At 36.8% G+C, this 10,450-nt stretch overlaps 1 pseudogene; it reads right to left on the bottom strand.

Moving 5' to 3' along the window:
* Positions 1–2,231: 2,231 nt before the first annotated feature.
* LOC121476866 lies at positions 2,232–5,052 on the bottom strand (annotated as a pseudogene).
* Positions 5,053–10,450: the final 5,398 nt, after the last annotated feature.

The raw sequence follows: 10,450 nt of genomic DNA, 5'->3' as shown, positions 1-10,450 counted from the left end.
TTCTGAGTTTGAAAAATGTCACGTGTGTCTACTGATATGAAATTATATCAGGTGTCAGGCAGAAGGTTAACTGAAAAAGAGGAGCTTGACTGTAAGTGATCTGGTCATCTGGGATGAAGGGACTAATATACATCAGACTTTGAGCAGCCTGCAAACTGGACCAGTAATGCATCATGGGTCCAAATGTAGTAGGGGGCAACTATATTTTATTGATTATAAGGTGCTTATATTTCACATTTTAGTGTCTCTAAAACTGGGATGTATCTTAAATTCAGAGAAATACAATATTATAATGAGAAGTATAAGAGAAATCCAATGTCACTATTATACTTGAGAAATATAATAACAAATATTGATTGAATAGTACGTAAGCCTGGAATTTCATACATTAATCCAGGAAACAGAGTGGTGAAAAAGCAATGAATGGCTTACAAATAATATCTAAAAAGTTAATTTTGCACTGGCTATGGGAGAATTTTCAGTGGCTTGAGAGTAAAAAACCATCACTTATGAGCTCCTTCTAATTGTCAGAGAAAATACACACATTTCACTCATCCCCAACCTCCTAACCTTGGAAGGTAGATGTTATTAATTCTACTTTTTAGATGAAGATCCAGAAAGTCTGGTCCTGCCCAAAGTCACACAGCTAGAAAATGCCACAAATGATCAAATTTTAAAACCTGTTAGCTTTGTTCTATTCTATGCTCCCACCTGAAGCAAGCACTAACCCTAAAGATAAAAATAATTGTTATCTAAGACCGGAAGAAAAAAAATTTTTTTTGTTTGAGCAACTGGATCATCACTGAAGATCAAACATATCCCTTCCATGTTAGAAACTAACAGAGAAGATAAATAGGAAAGAGAGGCCTGAGCAAGCTTCTTGAATTTGGCTTATAAGGGCCCTGAGAATGGAAATTTATGAGAGTCATTTCATCCCAAACAACTATAAATACAAAGTTAAGTCCAGCTTCATGAAAAACTCAGAATTACAACTGACCATTCTGACAGGGTTTAGAAGATTACTTACAAGCCATGAAGTACTTATTAGTCATCATGTTTCTATTTTATCAGGACAATTTGTGCTAATTATTATTTTTCGTGTGTGTCTATATATATATATTCTTCTTTTAAAAGTTTTATTAAGATATAATTCACATACTATAAAATTCCCCATTTAGATGTCCAGTTCACTAGTTTTTAGAAAACAGCTATGCAGTCACCACTGCAATCTAATTTTAGAATATCTTCATCACTACCACCCTCACCCCCCCAGAAAGCACCGCTCATTTGCCATCGCTTTCCAGCCCTATGCAACCATGAATCCACTGTCTCCATAGATTTGTCTGTTATAGACATTTCATATAAATGGAATCATACAGTATGTGATCTTTTGTGTCTGGCTTCTTTCATTTAGCATAATGTTTTCAAGGTTCATCCACATTGTAGTGTGTATCTGTCCTTCATTCCCTTTTTATGGCCAGATAGTATTCCAACACATGGCTCTTTAGCATTTTGTTTATCCACTCACCAGTTGATAGACGTGTGGATGTTTCCATTTTTTTGTTATTATGAATAATGTTATTATGAATACTTTTTTAAAAAAGATTTTATTTGAGAGAAAAAGAGAGAATATGAGTAGGACAGAGAAAGAGGGAGAAGCAGACTCCCCGCTGAGCTGGGGGCCCAATGTGGGACTCGATCTCAGGACCTGGGGTCATAACCTGAGCTCAAGGCAGCCACTCAACCGAGCCAACAGGTGCCCTCTATGAATACTCTTGTACAAGTTCTTGTGTGGATGTGTTTTATTTGTCCTGGGTCTATACCTTGGAATGAAATTGTTGGTCATATGGTAATTCTAAGGAATTGCCAAACTCTTTTCCAAAGTGGCTGCACCATTTTACATTCCCAGTAGAAATTTATGAAAATTCTAACTTTTCCCTATTTTTTAAGTACCTGTTATCTGTCTTTATTTTAGCCATCCTAGTGGGTGTGAAGTAACATCTCATTGTGGCTTTCATTTGCATTTCTCTGGTACTTAACAGTCTTGAGAATCCTTTCATTTGTTTATTGGCCATTTGTATATCTTCATTGAAGAAATGTCTATTCAAGCCCTTTATCCATTTTTAAATTGGGTTGTCATTTTATTACTGAATTACCAGAGTTCTTTATATATTCTGGATACAAGTCCCGTATCATATATGATTTGCAAATATCTTTTCCCATTCAGAGGGTTGTCTTTTCACTTTTTTTGAGGTTGTCCTTTGAAACACAAAAACTTAAAATTTTGATGAAGTCTAACTTATGTTTTTGTTGTTACTTGTACTTTTGGTATCATTTCAAGAAACTACTAACTCAAGCTCATGATGATTTACTCCTATGTTTTCTTCTAAGTTTTATAGTTTTAATTCTCACATTTAATTTTTGTGTATGGTTTAAGGAAGAAGTCCAATTTCATTCTTTTGCATGTGGATATCCAGCTGTCCCAACCCCATTTGTGGAAAAGATTATTCTTTCCCCATTAAGTTGTCTTGACACCCTTATTGAAGATTAACTGACCATAAGTGTGAGGTTTTATTTCTGGATCTTCAATCTATATGCCAGTGTCACACAGTCTTAATTACTATGGTTTTGTAGTGTTTTTTTTTTTGTTTGTTTGTTTTTTTAACCCCAGGTACATTTCTTTTTAATAAAGAGAATTATAAAACATGGGAAAAATCAGACCAGAAATTCTACTTATTTCTTGAATAGATCATTTTTTTGACATTGTAACATTAGGTACTATTACATAAAGCAAGATGAAGTAAAGAAATTTTGCTTTATAATGAGAAAAGTCAATAAAACTTGCAAAGAAAAAAACAAGCCAATTTGAAAATAAACACAGTCCACGCCAAACTAGTATAAAATGAAGCCAGACATTTTCAAAAAGAAAAAACTTTCTTCCCAATATTTTCTTTTTATGGTTTCTGAAATTGGCGAGACTCTCAAATTCAAAGGTTGCTGAGTTGTTCTGATTTGACTCTTTTGGTATCCATCTTTACACCACTCTTGTCCTTTGGCTTATCTTCTTCCTCAACAACTACTTTTTTTGTAGTTTCCTTTCTGTCTTCTTTGGTGCTAGCTTTCTTTACTCTTTCCTCAAGATAGCCACATTTCTGACCTCCTTTTTCTTCATCCTCAGAATCTGAGAATCCCTCAATCACAAGCTATTTATCTGATACTCATATAGAAACTCTCTTGTCTGAATCTTCTCCATCTTAATCTCCGCTGTCTTCATGAACAGCATCTTCTGGAATATTGCATCTGGATGCCAAGTGCATGAGGTAGTATGTGTACATTTTCAAATAAATGTTTTATCTTTTCCTTATATTCCATAGTGTTTCAGTTTGTCACGTTTGAAGGACTAATATGCAGTTTGAAGTCTGGTCCAAAATACTCAGTAATCATTATATGGCAATTTATGGGGAACTGCAACAATTGAGGGCAACTACAGTCTTATATGTCAAATATTGAACAACATTACAGATTATCTATCTACCTTCCCTAAGCATTAGTAATGGCATATTGAAAACTGTTACCACTTCTACACATTTAGCATGATCTTTGACTGTCATATTGAAGCAACTAAGTCTAACACCAAACAGTGAGTCTGCACCACACTGACACCACAGCAGTAGGTTGATACATCTCCATCACTTTTAGGGTAATAGGCTTACTTATCTTCCCATGACTCAACATCTATACCATCTCTCATTGGAAAGTTCACAGTAGAGTATTTGCCTTTTTCTGTACCAATATCCCTCAAGTCCCCATATTTATGGAATGATCCAGTCATTATATGATCTGTGAATAAAAAGCTTCTTGAGCACCATCATCATGATGAATATCAATAATAATATATAAGACTCTCTGATGACACTTCAGTAATTCAAGGATGGCAAGTACAATATTATTAACACAACAGAATCCTAATTCTGATTTCTTAGTATGATGTAACCCTCCTGCCCAATTAATAGCCACATTGGCTTGTTGTTGGTTTAACTTCATAGCTCCAACCATCAATTGAGAACTCACAAAATTCAGAGTCCATCAAACTCTGGAAAATCATCTCCAACACTAAATTTCTACATCTGCTTACTATATTCAGACATGCTATCCGGTTTTATTGAATGTAAACATTTGATGTACTCATCACTGTGGTATTTTGTCATTCCTTCAGCGGTGGTTTTATGGGGACTGTATTATTTCCATTTTTCTATATAAGCCATAATTTAGCAACAAGTTATGGGTCATCAGGGTTCTATGAGGTTTCATGGGCTGATTCTGTCCATAATAATAATTTCCAGTATCACCATCATAGTAGTAGCTGACTTTCTTCTTGCCACCTCCCTAACACTAGGCCACGGACTCCTAGACCACAGCTGGCTTCCCGCTCTAGCTCCTGCTCCTGCTGCTTGGCTGCCACCGAACTTGGGGGTGGCAGTGCGATAGAGAAGGGCAGGTTGGAGGGTGGAGAGAAAAGGGTGACGGGAGGGCTCAAGAGCACGTAGGGCATATAGTAAAATACTGACAGTGATTATCTTTGTAGATAAACTTTTTTTTTTTTTTTGCTTTTCTGCACTTTCCATTTCTTATGTTGAACACTTTTATCATTGAAATTAGAAACGAAACATATCAACTATTATTTCTGAAAATACTAATCAAATGACTGGATAACAAGGAAAAAAATGTATGCTGAGCAATCCTAAATTATTTTTATGAACCTACAGGAAATATTAACTGGGAGTCAACCAGCTCCAGCACAGAGGCAATGGTTATATGGAGCTCTGAATTTCAGAGGAGAAGAAGGAAGATGGTCAAGGTCTTTTTGATGGCCCCTGGCTCTAAGAATCAGAAAATAATGGTTAATAGTTTACAAAAAAGAAAGGAACCTGTACATTTTGTTTTGGAAGTCTGTATTACAAAGCGGAGATCAACAAAAGCTTGCAAAAGCAAATTTGTCATCTGGTAACATACCTGATTTGAATGGACTTTCTTTAGTTTAAAAACCTGCATTGTATTCAGTTGCCAAACAACAAAATAGTTCCTGGATGACTTATCTGATCTTACTGGTGTACAGACTTAAATGGCTTCATCCAGGTTTGGAGAGTTGTAACAATTTGATTTGACTGATTTTGCTTTCACCAGTGGATTACTTAGTTACGCCATAAATTCAGTGAAGCTAAAAATTTTCCAGAATGTGCATGTATGACTTGGGTGGATTTATTTGTATTTACCAAGGAAAAAAGGCACAAAGTATTCTGTTTATCTGAAACTATTTTTATCCAAAAAGTGTCCTGGATCAAACTTTTCTGGGTTGGGAAACTCCTTGCAAGTGAAAAAGACCAAAGACAGTAATGCAATACAGTAGTGCCCTGAAACCAAGAAATGGAGAGTAGAATGGTACTTTATCACACTTATCCTTGGTTCATAAAAACACATCTAACACTCTTAATTATAGTGGATTGAACAGGACTCTTAAACTAGCCTAATGAGTGGCTGGCTAGTTATGGCTATTTTACACACTCTCATATATTACCTTTACCCGAGTAGTAAGATGGTTCTCAGTAGGAAGAGCAGTATTATGGTCAATGTGCAATAGTCAGTTGTTGAAAAACTAGGATTTGCAATCCATATCATCTAGACAATGAACTACTGGAATTGCTGTACCAAATCAGGAGCTTACAGAAAATTTTTTCCTTTCTGAATCCAGATGTGAATGAAAGAAAATGAGATAATGAAACTGCTGAATCAAGCCCCACTTCCTTTGCTTATAAAATGGGGTGGGGTAACCAAAACAACAGGCTTTCTTCCTTTTTCACAAAGATTTTTGTGAAGATTAAATGAGAAAATAATACCAATACTCACAATTTATATTGGTCCCTTCACATTTACCTGACACTGCACTTATTAGATTTTTTAGAAATCTCATTTAATTTTCACTTTAGCCATGTCCAGCAGACTCTCTTTCTTCATGTGGTGTAAACAAGGAAACTGACATTCAGAAAGAAGAAATAATTTGAGATTAAATTTAGCAAGTGGCATGGCTAGAACTTGAACTGGGTTCTATCTGATTATAAAGCATCTCAACTTAAGTGAAAGCTTCCTTTTTCCATTTTTACTTTATTTTGTATTTCCTTAAACATTATTTTACAATGATTGGAGGTAGGTAATACTTGTACATGGTATAAAATATAAGAAAATATACAAAAGGGTGAAAAGTGAAAATGAATCTGTCTTTCCCTATACTCTTCTGGTTCCTTCTCAATGTAATTATTGTTACCCACTTATGATATATCCTTTGGGAGAAGGATAAAATTGCTTAGCGATTTACAGAAAGAAAAAAAAACACATATATACATCCCCTATTTTTACACAAAAAGTAACTTCATATGGTGGTTGTTGTTGGCTTATTATTCCACTTTATTAAAATAAGGGAGTTGAAAAAATTCTTTTGAAATGAATTTTTAGGGACGCCTAATAGCTAGCAGTTGAGCATCTGCCTTTGGCTCAGGGCATGATCCCAGGTCTGGGGATCAAGTCCCACATCAGGCTCCCTGTGAGGAGCCTGCTTCTCTCTGTGTGTCTCTCATGAATAAATAAATAATATCTTTAAAAAAATGAGTATTCAGGGGAGCTTCCAGTCTTTAAATATCACAAATATTGCTACAATGAATATTTTTAGTTTGGGGGAAGTATTCATTAAGGATAAGTTCCAAGTAGTGAAGGTACTTTTTAAATTGTGTATGTGTTTTAAATTTTGATGAATACTGCCATATTGCCTTCTATAAGTATTTAGTTTACAGTTTAACATTCTCTGTGTATATATTTGAGCCACCAAGAACAAATTTTCATGTAAGATGTAAGATAGGGATATATATTGTTTCCAATTCCCCCAGAATTTTCTAACTTCTATTGAATAATCCATATTTTTCAGTTTATTCCTATACTTTAATTGATCTATTAAAGAAGCTGTAGTACACAGCTTCAATAACTGTGACTTTAAGATTTTGAGAGAGCAATCAAGGGGGCGGGTAGTGGGAGGAGTGACAGAGGGAGAGGGACAAGCAGACTCCACATGGAGCATGGAGGTGGATGTGAGGCTTGATCCCACGACTCTTGAGATCATGACCTGAGCTGAAATCAGGAGTCAGACGCTTCACCAACTGAGACACCCAGGGGCCCCAGTAACTGTGACTTTATATTTTAACATTAGGTAGGGTTATTGTGACTATTCTTTTAAAATTTTCCCTATAAATTTGGTATGTTAGTTTAGCTAAGCATTTTATCCTTTTAAACTTGCCTTCATTACATCTTTTTAAAGGTTTTATTTTATATAGGGTAGCAATTGATTGTTTTAAAATAATAAATTTGTGGGCAGCCGGGGTGGCTCAGTGGTTTAGTGCCACCTTCAGTCCAGGGCCTGATCCTGGGGACCCAGGATCAAGTCTCATGTTGGGCTCCCTGCTTGGAGCCTGCTTCTCCCTCTGCCTGTATCTCTGCCTCTGTCTCTCATGAATAAAATCTTTAAAATAATAATAAATTTGTGAGGCACCTGGGTGGCTCAGTTGTTTAAGCATCCAACTCTTGATTTTGGATCTCAACGTCATGAGATCAGACCTGTGTTGGGCTCCATGCTCAGCTCAGAGTTGGCCTGAGATTCTCTCCTTCTCCCCCTGCCCCTTCCCCCATTCAGGATATTTCTAGAGTAAATAAAATCTTTAAAGTAATAAATTCATATCTAACCACTGAACAATTCTATTTTTGCAATTGTGTTCAGAAAATTTTCTTGTATCTTCCAGGTACAATTATACCATCTACAAATTTGTCTCCCTTAAAAATTTTTTTTCATTCCTGTTTTCTAATTCTAGTAATGGTAGATAGATTTATTTTTTTAAAAAGATTTTATTTATTTACTCATGAGAGACACAGAAAGAGAGAAGCAGATATGGGCAGAGGGAGAAGCAGGCTCCATACAGGGAGCTCAACGTGGGACCTGATCCTGGTACTCCAGGATTACGCCTGAGTCGAAGGCAGATGTGCTTAACTGCTGATCCACCCAGGCATCCCATAGATTTGTTTTATTCCTGATATTAATGGGGATCCTTTTAGTTTTTTATCATTTAGCCTTATTTGAGAAATGTTTTCTCTGGCTAAAGAAGTATTCATTCTCATTTTATTAAGGATTTAAAAAATTAAAAATGGATGTTAATATCAAAAGCATTTTCTGTACAAATGAGATATCATGTGATTGTCCCCTAAATTCTACTTACATGGTGAATTTTGTTTTTGTTTTTTTAGAGGAAGACAGTGAGCTTGAGGGTGTGGGAGTGGGGCCGGGGAGGGGTAGCGGGAGAGGGATAGGGAAAGAGAATCTTAAGCAGGCTCCATGCCCAGCAGAGAGTCTGATGTCCGGCTCTTATTTCATGACCCTGAGATCATGACCTGAGATGAAATAAAGAGTCAGACACTTGACGGAGCCACGCAGATGGCCCTGCATGGTTAATTTTACTAAACAAGATTTTAGACTGTTCCTGTATTCCTGATTATCTTCACTTGATGATAGTGTAGTTATTTTCAATGTGATGCTAGACTATGTGTTAGTAGACTTTTGTTATTATTAAGATTGGTAACTGTTTTTGTTTTATAGTATTTTTGGTCAGGTTTAGCACCTTTTCTTCCTCTTCTATTCTTTGGAACTGTTTAAATGTAAAACCCAACCCCTTAATCACTACAGAAGACTGACTACAACCTCAGTGCACATATGTTTTGGCAAATGCAAAGTGCTCTGTAAATATTAACCATAAATATTAACCATTAGAGGCAGCAGTAGCCCAAATGTCTTGGTATGTAATGTCCTGGATGAGAATTTGGGCTAAAGAAGGTTGACAGTTGGCTTGGGTACCTTAGAGCTGCAAACACATTTTCTATCTCTTCCTCCTTTTTAAAATCCATCATAAAAAATCAGAGTTCAGTTCCCATGAGATTCTCATTGCTAGATATCACTGCCCCCTTTATATTCTGTATGAGAGTGGGATGGGGCCTGGGAACCCCAGATCAGCCTCCAGCCTCTGAAGGCAGAAATGTACCCCAACAATTACCATGCAGAAATCATTATGCTAGTTGCATAAAAATATGTTGCTGAACCCACTGAAGAGCCCCTCGAGGATGTATAAACAAGCTCAAAGATGTTACATAACTTCCCACAGTTACTTACACATTAGTCCTCACACAGACACTCTACCTTAACTTCTACATCTTTTCCCCCCACTACTTACTTTCCTGCATTTCACATTCATCCTTTTGTTTTTTCAAGTGACAAAACTGGCCAACTCATATGGGACAGGCATGAGCAATAGATTACCAGCCCAAGTAAGAGGAGAATCACAGTCCCTGCCCCTGGAGAGCTGAACACTTGTGAGGAAAGACATTAAACAGGTAAAGTGAAGTGTGTAAAATGTTACAAAGACAGAAATGTGGAGTGCTGACCTGAGCCAGCAGTTTAGAGTTACCTGTCTGAAGAAGTAAAGATTCATCAGGAGTTAGCAAAGTAAAGTTGGAGTTACAAGGGGAAAAAAACTAGCCATGTGGATGGAACAATGTATGTAAAGAGACACAAAAAAGGCACATTCAAGAACCCGGGCTGAAGAGGCCAGTGGGGGCCAGATCACAGCTTTCTATGCACACACCTAGGACTTAATCCCAAAGCAGCCAGAAGCCACAACTTCTAATTCACAAAATTCCTTTTTCCACAGCAAGTTCTAAATTACTTCATTTTAATACCCACCAAAGCCTACAGGATAACTGGTTTTAGTTAAATTTCCCTGGTCTGCAGAAGCAGATATACAATACTATGGGGTTGGAGCCCACAGAAACCCAAGTAAAGGGGTGCTTTCCCCAAAACTCCCAATTACCAAACCCTGATACCCAACATCACTGTGAAACTGTTCCCCAGGAAGGAAAGGTTGAGAGCTTAGGTAGAGCAGGTCCAGCCCTGGCTCTTGGACTAACATCTGAATTAGTGAAGTTAGTTACATCATACCACTGCCAGTTATAATTTGTACAATTTGTCCTTCCTCTGCCTCAGTAAAACCACCATTTCCCTTCTTTACTTCTTAGACTCTGAAGGGCACAATGCTCCAGGCTCCCTCTTTCCTCCTCTGATGCTGGCCACATCCCATCAAGAAATACAACACTCCTTGTTAAATTCTGTGAGTTAGGAAGAGTGGAAACCCTGCTTTCAAAATTCTTATACTCGGGAAGCAGTATTCTGAGAAGAGTATAAGAAAAGCCTTTACAGTTGAGTTAAACTAGTAAATAAACTGGCTACCTAGATGAAATGGGCAAGACAGTCTTAGCAACGTGTTAAATCAACAGAAAAGAATGGAGACATAGGAAAAAAAATACAAATCAC

The sequence above is a fragment of the Vulpes lagopus genome, chromosome 2, assembly GCF_018345385.1.
Source record: "Vulpes lagopus strain Blue_001 chromosome 2, ASM1834538v1, whole genome shotgun sequence".
Lineage (NCBI taxonomy): Eukaryota > Metazoa > Chordata > Mammalia > Carnivora > Canidae > Vulpes > Vulpes lagopus.
Note: the sequence above shows the minus strand (reverse complement) of the source record. Positions and strands in the feature narration are given on the sequence as shown.